Genomic DNA, 15,644 nt, shown 5'->3' with positions numbered 1-15,644 from the left:
TCTTTTACAGGTAGCTGCCCAGTTTTCCCAGCACCACTTATTGAAGAGACTGTCTTTTCCCCATTGTATGTTCTTGCCTCCTTTGTCATAGATTAATTGACCATAAGTGTGTCAGTTTATTTCTGGGCTTTCTATCCTGTTCCATTGATCTACGTGTCTCTTTTTGTGCCAGTACCATACTGTTTTGATTACTGTAGCTTTACAGTAATCTACTGAGCTCTTGCCTTGACTCAGGCACTGTTCTAAACGACTCTTCTTCAACTCATTTAATCCTCACACTCGTATGAAGTAAGTGCCACCACCCTCCCCATTTTGCAGATGAGGCAACTGAGACACAGGAATGACACAGTTCCCAAGTCAGAAACTGTGTCCTGCCCACCTTTGTCATTTCAGTGTTTCAACCAACATTTTTATTAGGCACCCCTGCATACCAGGCACTGACATAGGCCCCAAGGACAAAAGCAGAACCTAACGTGATTAAGAAATTGTTTATTTTGAGCACAGTTCTCACAGAGAGATAGGAGGCCAGGAGCTAAATTCAGGAACATGGGAGCTGAATTGGAGACTGAGGGAGTAAGTTCATTCAAGGCGTTTAAAATGAATGAACGAGAGAGGAAAGAACAAAGCTGAAGGCTGACTAATGTCTTTTATTCCCTGACAGCCCTTGCTGTTCTTGTAGAAGCCAGTTCTCCCTGCTCCAGCACCCGCAAGCTCAGTGGATGGCATCCAAATGTGTGAAAGAGCTGAAGCTACCTGGGGTGTGGGTGGGTGCCGGCGGAGGGTGCGGCTCGTCTTCACAGCCCTCTAGGCCTCTCCCGCCCCTCATGGGATGTCAGAGCCACTGCTGCCCACTCTCTCTGTTGCAGTCCTGGCCGCAGGGTCATCACCAGGCCCCTCCAGGACTGGCTGTCATATGGTCCAGACCCCAGAACGTCCCTGGCAAATTCAGCAATGCTGTTTTGCTACCTTGGAAACAAGAACATCAGTCCTGCCATCTGCCTCCTCACCACCTCCACCGCCCCCAGCCTCTTACCTGTCCCGTCTCTCCTTGCCTCCCGCCTCACCTCCTCTGTTACACCCAGATCCCTTCTCACCTGATCCTCAGCAGACGCTACGGTGTGTTCAGGCCTCTGTGTCTCAGCCCAGACCAGGGGTCAGCCAGCCTTTTCTGTAGAGGGGCAGGTAGTCAGTGTTTTAGGCTGTGCAGACCAAAAGCTCTCTGTTGCAACTACTCAACTCCGCCGTGGAAGCATAAAAGCAAACATGGGCCTGGCTGTCTGTGTCCCAGTAAAGCTTTATTTGTAAAAGCAAGAGGTAGAGCATAGTTTGCCAACCCCTGGCCCAAACTGTCCTCCCAACTGGAACATCCTTCTGCCTCGTTTTGTAGCATCCATGCTTCCCTTTTTTTTCAAGGTTCAGCTGTAGTCCCACATAGCCAGGAAAGCCCCCCTCCCCGCCATCACACCCCTGTATGCTAATCTCCCCTTCACCAAGTTCTTTTCCGTATCATCTGTGACACCTTTGCATCTATAACTTACCTCTCCCTACTTAGGTGGTTAGCTTCTGGGGATGTACACCTCAAATGTCCTCAATTCTGCCATTAGATGGAGGAGTCTGCTGGGTTCATAATCAGCGCACAGCATACGATCAACAGTTTCAAAGATTTGCGGGACTGCAGCTTGTGAGCAAGCTACTGGCCCTCTGTCTGTTTCTCCTGGTACATCGCACGGAGGACAGCTCGGCACTTACTCATTCTGCATGTATTTGTTGAGTACTCACTACATACGAGGCACTCCTTTTTCTTTTTAATAAGTCATGTGCTAGCTTCAGGCTCTTACTAGCATGAATGTGTGATGATGTCTTGCTTGGAAACCACTGGGTGAAGAAATGAAAGAAATTCTCAGAGATGAGAGGATGGCAGTAATTACTAGTTGATCTGCATCTTCCAGTTTTTAAGGCACTTCTACACCTGTTATCCCATTTAGTCATAGTAACAACCCTCAGAGGTAAATGGTGTTATCCCATTTTACAGATGAGAAGACTGGGCTCAGAGGTTTATGGCCCCACTCGCTCCAAGTCACACAGCTTCTAAGAACTGGAGCTTGACTCCAAAACTCTTTCAACCATGGCTAAAATAAAGCCACCCCTCTGGTTCTAAAGATAACAATATGGGTTATTATAGAAATTCTTGAAAATAAATACTAACTACTATATGTAAATTAGGTATACAACAAATTTCTTCTGTACGGCACAGGGAACTATATCCAAAATCTTGTAGTAACCTATAATGAAAAGGAATATGAAAAGGAACATATGTATGTATATGAATGACTGAAGCATTATGCTGTACACCAGAAATTGACACCACATTGTAGACTGACTGTACTTCAAAACAAAAATAAATTAAAAAATAAAACAGGCTGCGAAAAGGAAAAGAAATGATACTGAGAACTGGAGCAGTTTGAAATACAGAGAATAAAGACTGGAAACCAGAAAAAAAGTTGTTGAAAATATATAAAGCAGAAAATAAAAATCATGAATAATTCCAAAGCCCAGACGTAGCCAGCGTTAACATCATCTGCATTTTTTACAAATGTTTGTGTGTTTTACACGAAATTGGTGTTCTATCGTATATACTGACAGGTAGCTGCGGATTTTTTGGCTTTTATTTTAAAAATTAAGGTACTTAGCATACAGTGATATTCATGCCTTTTAGTGAACAGTTCTGTGAGTTTTCATAAACCTATGTAGTTGAGTAACCATCACCAAAATCAAGATACAGAACAATTCTATCACCCACCCCCCCAAAATTCCCTTGTGCTCCTTGTGGGTCAACCCCCCCTCTCCAGCCCCTGCAAACCACTGGTTTTTCTCTAATTTTGCCTGTTCCAGACATCACATAAATGGCGTCCTACAGTACGTTGTAGCTTCATTTTTACTTAACATTTTATGAGTATGTTCCCACGTCCTTATATATTCTTCAAAAGTATTATTGTTTAATGACTCCCAGGCACTCCCCCTCCTACGCACTCTTCAGCGCCACAGCAGCCCCTCAGAGAATAGAAATGAGAGGCAGAAGGCCGTGTTGGAAAGAACAAGGGCAGGCTGGGTCTGCTTAACACTTGTCGCCCTTGATAGGAGGCGCCGGCTTCTCTGCCTATGGGCCGAGGTGGCCGAGCTCCACGCAGGCTCCCCGGACAATACCGAACATGGTATATGACACCAAGTTTGCATCCAGCTCTGCCTTTAGAGTTTAGGCCTGGCACCTTCAGTTCTTGGCTTCAGATCCAGAGTTCCCTGAGCGAAGTGGAGATAAGAATGTGCCCCGCACTGGGCCGTCGTGGCCTGTGTGTGTGTAAGTGGGGACACTGTGCCCTCCAGTGCAGGCTGCTTTCCCCACAACCTCCTCTGCCCCTCCCCTGATGTCTGGATCCACCTTCCCTCAAAGGAGAGCTGAGTTAATGTTAGCAAGAAGTGTTGAAGACAGGCTGTCACCTTGTTGAAGCTGCCTCCCTACCGTCATCAGAAGGATGGAGAAAGAATTGAAGAAAGGGAGCACTTCCTAAAGAACAAACAACCGTCAGAATCCGGATGCACTGGGAAGCAAACAAACAAGGGCCTGCAGAACCCGCCCCGAACATGCAGGAGACGCCCCTCAGTGCGGGAGAGGAGCAGGGCTGGGGTGACACTTGTAGCTCTGAGAACCTGAGTGGCTCAAGGCCTTTCCTGCCTTCCTTTTGGGTGTTAGAGTTTCAGCAGTTTCTTCCCTGTCCCAACCTGGCAACTTCTTCTCCTGCCTCCTGGATCCTGCTTAGACCTCCCAGCAAAGCAGTCAGTATCCTAGCATGTTGCTATGGAAAGAATGGCAACATCCCTTGCGAGCTCTTGAGAAAGAAAAAAAAAAAGAGAGAGAGAGAGAGAAAAAAGAAAAGGGAAAAAAAAATAGGACAAGCAGGGGTTTTTTTTCAAGTGTTACGAAACTGGAAGAAAAACTGTTCCACCACTAAATATATCCGCTTACCCAATCAGCAGATGTTAGGGCTTACACAGCCTCAGTCTCTCAGTCCTGCAGAAAACTCTTTGCAGACCGTTTTCACAGCCATCGGTCCCACGGAACTCGGAGAGGCTGCTTGAGATTTCTAGGATGGTGGCTGCACCTTCCGTGTTGGCCAAATGGACGACGTGGCAGTCGTTTCAAGGGGCACCTTTGAATAACTGGACTCTGTTTTGTTTATTTGTTTTAAAGGCCCGCCTCCTGTTCCCTCTCCCCTCCCTCTTCCAGTGTCACGTCACCCCAGCTTGGACTCCCTTGGGTTCCTTCAAAAACCCAAGCCTTGGAGCTCGGTTTGACCCCCACCTCTGCCTTGGACTAGCTCTGGTCCTTGAGCATGTTATCCTGAGCTCTCTCTGAGCGTCTGAGCTGCACTTTCCATATTCGTAAAACACCTACTTTCAAGATTTTGTAAGTTTAGCAATAACAGTGAAGCTCCAAGCACAGCGGCCAGCACAGAGCTCTCAGTAGCAGTGCTGTGTAGCAGAAAGAGCTTCTCTTGCCTTCAAGTCACTCTGCCACCTGACCCGGGGGCTGTTGGGGGCTGCCGAGGGGGCGGGGTGTGTCTCTCATCCTGCTGGCAGAGCCAGCCAGGCGGCCCATCAGGCGTGGAGCCCCCTCAACCTCAGGCCTTCCTCAGTGTCCTTCATTCAGGCTTACTGTGACTTGTCAGGCTTCAGGTCCAGGTGTAGGCATCTTCTCACACTCTTGGTTGTAATCTTGGGTCTGCCTCTGTGCTGGTGAACTATTGCTGCCTAAAAACTGCACCAAAACCCAGGGATTTCCAATAGAAATCTATTATATCTCACAATTCTGTGAGTGAGAAGTTCAAACAGAGTGTAACATTTTGGGCTTGTCTCTGTTCCATGCCGTCTGGGAGCCACAGCCCAGATGACTTGAAATGATGGGGCTGGAACAGCTGGGGACTGGCTGAGTGTCTCTCTTTCTCTGCTTTGGGTGGTGTACGAGTTGCCTTGGGCTGCCATTACCAAAGTGGGTGGCTCAAAACAACAGAAACTTGTTGTCTCCCAGTTGTGGAGGCCAGAAGTCTAAATGCAGGTATTGGCAAGGCCATGCTCTCTCTGAAGGCACAGACCTGTCTCCTGGCTTCTGCTAGCCTCTATGTCAACAAGATACTGTTACAACATTCTTCTTTCTAATACCACTCATGTGACATGGAACATACTGATTTTTTAAAATTTCTTCCCCCATAAGCCACTGATACTTCATCAGCCAGTGCTCGGTGACCATTCTGACCCATTCAGTCAGCCAAGAAGTAACCCCATTTCTCACTTGTATATAGAGTTTTGCTTCTTGATATTCCCTGGCACATATTTTTAATATTTTGACCAAGCTACCGTACCCAGGGTCACAGCACGTTGGAGGATTAAGACTGGCATCTGGAAATTCCTCTGGAAGAGGACAAAGAATCACAAAGACAGGCCCCTAGTGTCTGAAAAATTTAAAAATCCACTCAGTATTATTTTGTTTCCTGTCTTCATATACCGGTAACTCATACTCTTTCTCACATGGATGCACAGAGAACGGCAATTGCCAAAACAGAGCAAACTCTGTAGGAAACTAGGGATGCGGTGTGGTTGGTTATAATTAACTAAGGTTGTATTCCTCCCAAAAAGGGAAACCACAAAGGCAAAAGAAGGGTCAGGCTTGGGCTCCTACTTCAGTTCAGCAAGCCAGCTCGATGCCGTGTCTCCTGTTTGTACAACAGGAAGGTAACAGCAGGGAGCTGGTGTAAGGAAGGTTCTGAGGCAGATCACCAAACAAACCTCTTCTCGGCCCCAGTGGCCTCATGGGGAAATGGAGGCTATAGCGTTTCCCACTCTGCCTCCCCAGGATGAAGAGCTCCCACGCGACGATGTGCGTAAAAATGTTCTGTGTACCATAAGGCACATTCCGGACCTGGGGGAGGCTCATCTCCAGCAGCATCCTGACGGTCATTATTGGTGTGGAGGAGATGGAGAGGGCTATTGGCAAAAAAAAAAGCGAGCAGACTGGTAATTCTCTGCCAAAGAGCGGCAGTTTGCAAAGTAGCTCAGAAAATGTGAAAGAGGAATTCTGGAAGCACAGGGACCCCCTCCGGATTCTTTCTCAAGCTTAAATTGTTAAAAAAAAAAAAATCATACTTTTCTAGAGCCCTTGCACACGGGGACTGACTTGGTAAGAATCTTGCCCCCCGTGGTGAAGGTGATCCCAAAACACACCCTCCCATCCCGCTTTCCCTCCACCTCCCAGATGTGTTGGGGGTGCGGAGACTCAGGGCGTTGCCAGGTTTGTGTGCTGAGAGCAAAAGTGGTGGGGGGGGAGTCCCGCCTAGTCCTTGGTCTGTCCACCAAGACATCACATCGGCGAGGCCAACCAGAATCCTCACCCTTTCAGCCCAAAGCTGGTCCTCGGTGTTATCAGGGGACCCTCCCTGGTCTGAGAGCTTTCCAGGCCCAGATGGGGCAGGCCTTGCCAGTGGCTACCGGAGGCCACTTGTCAAGAGCCCCCTGGTGCTCTCCATGGGCATTGATACGTCTCTAAGCCTCAGTTTCCTACTTGTAAAATGAGTGGGGCTGGACAAGCCCAGATGCAGGTTTGCGGTCTGTGGCCCACGGTTGGCCAGGAATACTGGCTCTCGCCCTGCCTGACTAAAGGAAGCTGTTTACTTGTGTTGGGGTGCAGCCATGCAAGGCTCTCTGTGCCTGGACCCCCGGGAGCCAGGGGCGTTTCTGCAAGACTTGTGCACTCCTGGCTGTATGGGAGGGGCTGAACTGAAGTTCATGTCTTGGGCCCAGGGAGGAACCTGCAGCCGTTTAGTGAGCTACCACCGGACATTCATCCCTTATGAGACCTTTAAAAGAGGGATGGAAAGATGAGGGAGGGGGAAAGGAAGGGGATCAGAGAGAAAGGGGGAAGGGAGGGGAGAAGGCAGTTTGGTCCCTTTGTAATCGCCATCTCATGTGAGCCTTACCACAGCCTGGGACGTGAGGGGGACATGTTAGGCCACCCTGTAGACAGCTCAGCTTTAACACACTCAGGGTAAGGCCCTCCACCTCCAAGAGCAGGTGTTCTAAACATGGGGGCACAGCTGAGGGTGTGGGTCAGAGATGCACCCAGTCATCACCCACTCCAGGCGGTTCCATCGGCATCACCTGGGGAGCTTGGAAAGCCACCACAGCTGGGTCCCCGCCCCAAGGTTCTCATGCAGTTGGCCTGGCATGGAGTCTGAGCATCAGATTATGTCAGCAGATGCGGTTTATGATTTAGAAGATCTTTCTGGGGGATTAGTGAGTTGAGGAAGGTGGGCACGAAGGGGAAGCTGGGAAACCAGGCAGGAGGCACCTGCAGGGGCCCAGGTGAGAGACGGTGCTGACCTGGGTCAGGGTGGTAGCCGTGGAAGATGAGGAGGGGGACCGTGAACCTGAGCTGGAGGGAGAGCAGCAGGCCGTGCTGCATGCATCTTTGCAAGCTCCCGTGTGCCTCTCTAAAGACTGTCATTTAGAACATGGTCATCGCGAGCAGAGGTAATCACACTAACGGTGGCGATTTTATGGAAACTGAAGGCAGTGGATCCTGGCCTTGTGGATCAGAGTCCAGGAGAAGCATTACTCATTCCCAGGAGAAGCAGGGAGCAGCTGACCTAGGAGGGGGCGTGGGGTGACAGGAAAGCCTCACGTGGCACACCCAGCTCAGCTCGTCCCCGGAGTGCTAGCCTCTGTCTGTGGCAACAGGTCACCACAAAGGGGTTGGCTCAAAACAACACAGGTTTATTCTCTAACGTTCTAGAGGTCAGAAGCCGATGATCAGATCCTTAAGGCTAAAGTCAAGGCCCTGGCAGGGCCGGATTCTTCTGTAGCCTCCTTGTCTTTTGCAGCTTCTGGTGGCTGCCTGCAGGCCCTGGCTTGTGGCTCCCCTCTTCTGTCTTCAGAGCACCTCACTCCAGGCTCTGTTCCATCATCATATCGCCTCTCCTCATCTGTAGTCAGACCTCCCTCTATAAGGGCACCTGTGATTAGATTTAGGGCTCACTTGCATAATCTCTCCATCTTGCTAGCCTTAAATTAATCACATCGCAGTCCCTCTTGCCATATAAGGTCACATTCGGAGGTTCCAGGGATTAGGACCTGGATGCCCTTGGGGCTGTTATTCAGCCCGTGATACTCTGGGTCCAGTGCAGAGAGATGCAGAAATACAGCCCCTGGATGTACCTTAAATCTGTGTCATTTCTGTCTGGGATTTAACTGGCTTGGATGAATGGCTTTGTGGAGGACATTCTATCAGAGAATACGAGGAAACCTTCAGCCTTTATCCCAGGCTTTGAGATGAAGGGAAGTCTCTTCGAGGTAGAGATGAAAGGGGTTCAAGCGAAAGCTGTGGGCTGGGGGATGCAAAGGATGGGCTGGAGGGCGGGGTGGGGGCTAGAATGGAGGGGGATCTGACAGACAGAATCTAAGGATCTGCTGAAAAGCCCTGTCTCGCCCTGATCCGTGCCTGGGGAACAGAAAGATCTCGCTTCTCTCTCGTCTCCGAGAAGATGAAGTGTGCGCAAAATCACCCACAGGAGCGGAATGAAAAGGTTACACCAGGAATTGTCGATACAATACGTCCCCGTAGTCTCACAGCATCTCTAAATGTTTTGATAGCAGAATTTGACGGATTGTAAATCAGAGTAGACCCGTCTTAAACATTTGATAGCGCCTTATTTATGTATGTATGTGACATGTAGAGCTAAAATTGATTCCTTTTTCTTTCTGTCTCAGGAAGATTTTTTTTTCTGCTTTCAGAAACACATCACTTCCCCCAGCCGCCCTGGTTTTCTGTGTTTGTGGGTGTGTGTGTGGTGGGGCCTGCCTGTATGTGGTGGGGGCTGTTATGCTTCATTCTACGCAGAAAAAGGATAGTTTGCCTTGAAGAAGATGATAGCACCAGTAATTAACTGCAAAAATAATGAAGCCACTTTGCAAAATATGTCTTTATCGTGTTGCTTTTTTTTTTTTTTTTTAACAAGACTATTGTTCAGAGAAAGAGAGGGAGTAAAGATGTAACAATGCGATAGATCTGTGATGTGAAACCCAGGCAGACACACACACAATTTCCTGATTGCCCTGGCCCGTGTCTATAGTTGTGAGCTACTTTGAGCCCCTCCAGGGGCTCAAATTCATCTTGCCTTTGTCATACTCTTTCTGGGGCACTGACTTCTGCTTTATAGTCCATCACAGTGGAGCTGCTCTTGCCCCATCATCAGCCTTGCTATGACTTACCAGTATTTGCAGGTACCTGGTCTTAGGATCTTTGCCAGCATTAGCCCTCTTATGGCACCCTAACAATCCCACGAAGTGGGCATGAGCTCCAGATTTCTCCATATCTCGGAGAAGGGAAGTTTCTTGCCAATGTCATGACCGGTTAGTTAGTGTTGGAATGGAGCCTCAATTCAAACCCAAGTCTGTTCTAACTCCAAAGCTAGGAGACTTACCCACTCTGTTTGATCAGCTCCGGAAGGAACAGTTCAGCTCAAAACACCTTGATTCTCACCATGACATTAAGGTTGGACAGCGACCTAGCAGAACCTATCACCCCAACACAACCACCTCAGGAGAAACTTCACCCACCTGCCCAGGCAGATGGGCCATTAGTGTCTGATAATGCCGGGGAAGGACCAGATTCTCAGTCCTCTTGGCCGTACTTGCATACTGTTCCTTCCCAGGTCTCAGGGTTGGCCTTACCTAACGGACAGGCTCAGGGCACCTCTACGAGCCTTCCAACTCCAAACAATGCCCTGTGAACCTCCTTCATTCTGTTTTTCCTCCTTTGGATTCTCTCGTTAAAGGCAGAGAATGGCATTTGGCATTTATCCATAAGCTATCACAACATTGCTTCATCTTTACTTCAAAAAACTGCATTGCTACAGTTTTGTTCTTTACTCCACTTTATAAAAAGTATTCCTTGGGATTGAAATTTCTTTTACTATTTGATCTAGACTCACAGGTAACTTTTCCTCCCTCTTTTTTGGAGATGTTTGGAGTTCTCAACTCATGTTCATCTACCCCTGAATCGTCCCAAGTAGGGAGAAGAACTTTTTTCCATTATAAAACCATCATTCAATCCCCAGTACCTCCATTAAAAAAAAATTATAAAACCATCAAAGAGTTTTGTTTTCATGTTGGTAAGTGAAATGTTGTACTTTTCAATGAATTTTAAGATCTTTCAAAAAAGAGTATTTTGAGGGAGAATATAATTTTTAAATGATAACTGAGTAATTTAAAAATTACTTTGCAGTGAACATAGAATGTCACAGGTAGTCAGTGAGCCTCCACTTCTGTTTTCATTGATACTCATTACCATTGCTATTTCTTGATGTGAAGATCTCAGCTTAGATATTCTCTCCTCAAAGAGACTTTCTTGATTATCTCATTGAAAGTAGCTCTTACGTCACCATCACATTATTTCTAAGAACTCTCTGCAGAGTACTTACCACTGTCTGTAAGTTCTTTGTTTTCTGTGTATGTTCTGTCTTTCCCTCCTGGATCATGGGCACCTTGAAAGCAGGGATCTTATGCCTGATTTCCTGAGTATCTAAAGCAGTGTCTGGTAGAGAGCAGGCACTCGAGAAGGAATGAAGGAATGAGTGTATGAGTAAGTGAATGAATGTCTGAGCTGTGTTCTCTTTTCCAAGGTCCATGTTTGTTTCCAAAAAAATAGGTCTTCTGCTGTATTTCCCTTTACAACACCAGGAATGATTTACAGCAACATGGATGGACCTGGAGATCGTCATACTAAGTGAAGGAAGCCAGAAAGAGAAAGAAAAATACCATGTGCTATCACTTACATGTGGAATCTGAAACAATGACACAAATGAACTTATTTACAAAACAGAAACAGACTCACAGACATAGAAAACAAACTTATTGTTGCTAGGGGGAAAGGAGGGGGTGGAGGGATAAATTGGGAGTTCAGGATTTGCAGATACTAACTACTATATATAAAATAGGTAAACAAGGTCCTACTATATAGCATATGGAACTATATTCAATACCTTTGAAAAATATGAAAAGGAATATATATATATATAAAAAATATATATATAGAACTTAATCATTATGATGTACACCAGAAATTAACACAACATTGTAAATCGACTATACTTCAATTTAAAAAAAAAATACGCACAAAGGTTCATTCCTATAACATGATCATGTATTAAACTGCGTTTCTGTACCTAGCAGCAACAAGAAAGTTGATGTAAATAAAGCATTTATTCTGAAAAAGAACAAAACAAAATAAAATCCCTGGAATGTTGTAGGTCAGGAATGGAGCACCGAGATGGCCTTGGGTGGTGGAAAGCGCCTCTCAGCCAGCTCCCAGTGCTCCTAGGGAGGTCTGGATGGTGAGGATGACACGGTCAGGTTCATGTTTAGAAACACGATGTTCGGTCATGGCATGTCATGAGGTATGCATGGAATCTGTTTCTAAAAGTATTGAAGTTTGTGAATGATGTACTTTTCTTGATTAGCAAGGACTCAAGGTTAGCCCTCTGTGAATGTCTCTCCCACTAACACCCTGAGATTCTTACTTGCGGGAAAGAGAACAGTGTGGCCTAGTACCCAACACATCAAGAATGAGAGAATGTTGCAGACGGGCATGTCACCTTGCATGTCTCCTCTGGCAGGAAAAGGCTAAAGATTGTTGAGAACGAAATGGTGGCAGTGAGGAGGTTGGCCTGAAACCACACGTGTCGGGACGTTTTCAGTTATAGGTGACAGAAAGCCCCATCACACTGGCTTAAGCAAACTGACGTATGGGAACACCCCCTGGTGTGTCGGATTCAGGCCTGGGGGCATTCAGTGGGGTGTGAGCAGGGCCTCTCCGCACCTCTCAGCTCAGCTTTCAGCCGCCCATCATGTGGCGAGATGACCACTAGCACTTCTGCGCTTCCATCCAGTCCCTTCAGCAACTCCACCAGAAAAGGAGCACATCCTACCCCCAGGGCTTCCCGCAAAAGCCCCAGAATAGAACCCCACTGGTTCCGACTGCTCCACTGGGGTCACGAGCCCATTCCTGAATCACTCACGGTTGCTGGAGAGCGCGATGTACTGAGTGGTCAGAACCATGTCCCGCGCCCAGTGCTGGAGGATCCACAGGGGCCAAGAGAAGATAACAGGCCTTTCTCTAAAAAGAACTGGACTGCCACTGCCAGAGGAAAACGGAAAGGATGCCGGACAGGTGATGCCGGCCACAGACGGGTGAAGCCCAGAGGCCAGGCTGAGACGCCGGCAGTTCTTGCAGATGCTGTTCACCGAGAGGCCACGAGGAGGACTCCACCCACAGCGGAGGAATGAAGGATCGGGAGACATTATAGAAGCAGAGACGGGGGACCTGGTGCACAGTAAACTTCAGGCTGGGGACGCAGGGGAGGGGCAAGAGGAATCTAGGTTTCCAACTTGAATGGCTGAGAAGATTGTGCTGCTTTTATTGGAATAAGGAGCACTAGAGAAAGATCAGGTTTGGGAGACAGGCACTGAGCTTGGTTCTAGATGTGTTAGATTTGAGGTGCCCGTGAGGCTCCCGGTGATGATCACAGGTGCACAGAATCCACACTTGGAAGAGACTCCCAGGCCGTCCAGTCCAGCCTCTGCCAAGTTCCCCTTCAGATAACCTTCCAGGTGGGGGTGCCTGAGTAGAGGCTTCTCCAACTGAGTGGGCATTGGATCGTCCATGCTTTTTAATTCATACATTATTTTCCTGAATCATCTGGGCCTTGTTTATAAAAAAAAAAAAAATCAGGTTTCAGTGGAGGGTGGTCACTCCAGCCTTCGTCTACTTGTAAGTCTTTGCAGTCCATACTCACTGGCAGCCAGCAGCCGGAAAGGAAGGTCTGGGGCGCTGCAGAGAAGAACCACGGCTAGAAAGGCTGGTTGGGTAGATAATCTCTCTGCAGGGGTGAGCTTAGAGCTTTTGGGGTGGATGAGCTCACCAAGGAGGATGGAGAGGAGAGGGAAGGGGCCAAGGGCATGGAGGTGCACCTCTGAGAGTGGAGAATGGATGCGGGCGCACAGCAGGAGCTGCCAGGAGGAAACCGGGAGTGCAACCCAGGAGAGCCCAGGAGAGGTGGTCTGATGAGGCCAGGTTGCCCCACGGAGGCGGTGATGTGGGATATATTTGGCAGTTTAAGAGAAAAGTGTCAGCAGAACAAGGAGGCTGGAATCCGCAGAGGGAGGGGTGAGCAGTGCAGTAACGGAGCAGGGAGAGCAGCAGTCTTCTCACACTTCCTGTGAGACATTTGATGGTTACATGGTTTTTAACAACAGGTACCCTCCCTGTGTCTCAATGTCAGAACTCATCGGGTGTGAGGCCCAAGGCCAAACGCTGTGTGCGGAGAGGTCACTGGATGCTCATTTGACCCATTTGACACGGGTACCATTTTCATCCCCAAATCACAAATGCTGCGGCTTAGGAGGGTGGATGTGACTAGTCCAGGCTCACACTCCCATGAGTGGTGCCACCAGACCCAGAAGGCCAGCCTCTTTCCTCGGGAGCCTCTGCCCTGGAGAGCAGGAGTTGGCATGATGGCCTGTAGACTGTGGCAGAATTGAGCAGCTTTGGGAAACTGAATGCTGCTTTTCATGTTGGTTTTGCTGTGTTTAGTGTTTTAAGGAAATGGCGATCTCAGGTGTTTATAACTGAAAGGGAAGGGATTCAGTGCTGAGGGAGCTGCTGAGTGCTGGGCTGGGGTCCCTGAGGACCAGAGGGCAGCCTGGAGGCCAGGCAGAGGGTTAGCCTTACAGTGGGGAGACCCACTTCCTCCTCCGAGGTAGAGAGAAATGAGTGTGGAGATGAGTAAGAAGGTGACCTTTGTCTTGTGACTCTGATCTCAGCAAGATAGAAAGCAAAATCTTCTTCTAAAACAAAGAGGCAACAGAGTTGGCAGACTTTAAAAATATTGGCACAGTTGCCATAGAAATGTCTATGGGCATGAACAAAGGACGGGTAGAAAGATGTCGGAGCACGTGACTCAGGTGGGATGAGCTGGTATCAATGCGCAGCACCAAGGCGCGGGGGTTGGCAGCTGAGAAGGGCTGCTGGGGGAGAGGTCGGGATGCTCCGAGGGGAGACTGAAGAGGAGGAGGGCAGAACAGAACCAGTGAACCTCGCTTTGCCGAGCCCCGCATCACTATCGCTGGCTCACTCACTCAAGTCACCCTTTTAGGGAACCAGATCATGCCAGCCTTAAAGGGTCTCATTCAGTCCAGTCCTGCAGGTGGAGTCACCCATTTCACAGTCTCGGGGACTTATGCTGGCAATGGGGAATGAGTGAGCATGGTTGGGGTTCTCCAGGTTGTGTGTGGGTTTGGGGTCTAGGTGGTGGGCATCCCGGCTGGGGCTGGAGAAGAGTGGGTTCCTATTAGTAAGTGGCAGAGCTGGGATTCCAACCGGAGGCCTGGCTCCAGCCTGTGCCCCTTCCCCTGACCAGGTGGGCACTAATGGCAAGGACTGAGGGGGAGCAAGGCAGCCAGAGGCCAAGTCTTCACCTGGTGAAGAGCCCAAAGAGCCTGAGCTTTGGAACTGACTGCTTTCAGGAAGAATAAATCCTGGGCCCCAGGCACACATGGGCCCAGATGGTTCTGCCTTCTCAGGAGGAGCTGGCTCTCCTTGCCCTCCAGTTCTCACCACCCGTCTCAAGTCAGCACTCCCACCCACAGCCAGCAGGACACCAGCCTCCTCACAGAGCCCTGTGTCACCCAAATGCATGGTGATGCTAACGTCACCTTTCCATTTCATGAACTGCATTTCATCCACTGAAAATTTTGGCTGGAGGAGACCATGTAGGGGCTTTCTTCTACCTAATAAGAGAGCATCTCGGAGTAGCAAGTTGAGAAAAACATTACAATTCAATTAAAATCTTAGTCCTTTGAACACTCCCAGTGGGGAAGAGCCACTCAGAATTTGTGAGAAATCTAATTTAGAGACTCAGTGTCAGGAAATGGAATTGTTAACAATTAGCAACGGTGTGTTACGGGGATCCAGCAGTGGGTGTGGGGTCAGGATTCTCTGGGCTCCACCTTCCTCAGGCAGCCCGTTAAGCTCTCTGAGCCTCAGTTTCCTCATCTGTGAAATGGAGAACATCAGCATCTGTCGTCGGTGTGGTGGGGATGCTGGAGACCAGGCGTGCAGATGGCATCCTGTTACTGCATTATGCTCCTCCGCTTAACCAGACTAGCAGACCCCTCTTTGCTGTAAAAAAAATTGTCTGAGAAACTGAGCCATATAAGTTAAGCACGTGCGGACATAGAAAACAAACTATGGCTCCAAAGGGGGAAGGGTGGGGAGGGATAAATTAGGGAGTGGGGATTAATAGACACACATTACTATATATAAAATAGATACACAACAAGGACCTACTGTATAGTACAGGGAACTATATATTCAATTTCTTGTAATAACATATAATGGGAAAGAATCTAAAAAAATACACATGTATGTACATATATAACTTTGCTGTACACCTGCAACTGACATTGTAAATCAGCTACATATCAATAAAAAATTAAAGAAAAAAAAGTTAAGCACAAACACAGGTAATGGGAAATAGCTT

At 48.2% G+C, this 15,644-nt stretch overlaps 1 protein-coding gene and 1 long non-coding RNA gene across 4 annotated transcripts in view; one reads left to right on the top strand and one right to left on the bottom strand.

The window, feature by feature from the left end:
- The window catches only part of ZHX2 (zinc fingers and homeoboxes 2), a 142,221-nt gene that overhangs the window by 98,972 nt on the left and 27,605 nt on the right, over positions 1 to 15,644 (top strand). The window lies entirely within an intron of this gene.
- Positions 475 to 4,231, bottom strand: LOC105098325 (uncharacterized). Of its 3 annotated transcripts, XR_837997.3 has the most exons (4): positions 4,022 to 4,231; positions 1,539 to 1,875; positions 1,095 to 1,168; positions 475 to 966 (listed from the first exon to the last, which is right to left on the bottom strand). It is a non-coding gene; the product is annotated as an uncharacterized LOC105098325 (long non-coding RNA). The 3 variants fall into 3 exon arrangements; XR_010377031.1 differs by having other exon boundaries at positions 475 to 1,168; positions 1,539 to 2,282; XR_010377030.1 differs by having other exon boundaries at positions 475 to 1,168.

Source organism: Camelus dromedarius, chromosome 20, assembly GCF_036321535.1.
Source record: "Camelus dromedarius isolate mCamDro1 chromosome 20, mCamDro1.pat, whole genome shotgun sequence".
Lineage (NCBI taxonomy): Eukaryota > Metazoa > Chordata > Mammalia > Artiodactyla > Camelidae > Camelus > Camelus dromedarius.
This window is presented reverse-complemented; position numbering and strand designations above follow the sequence as displayed.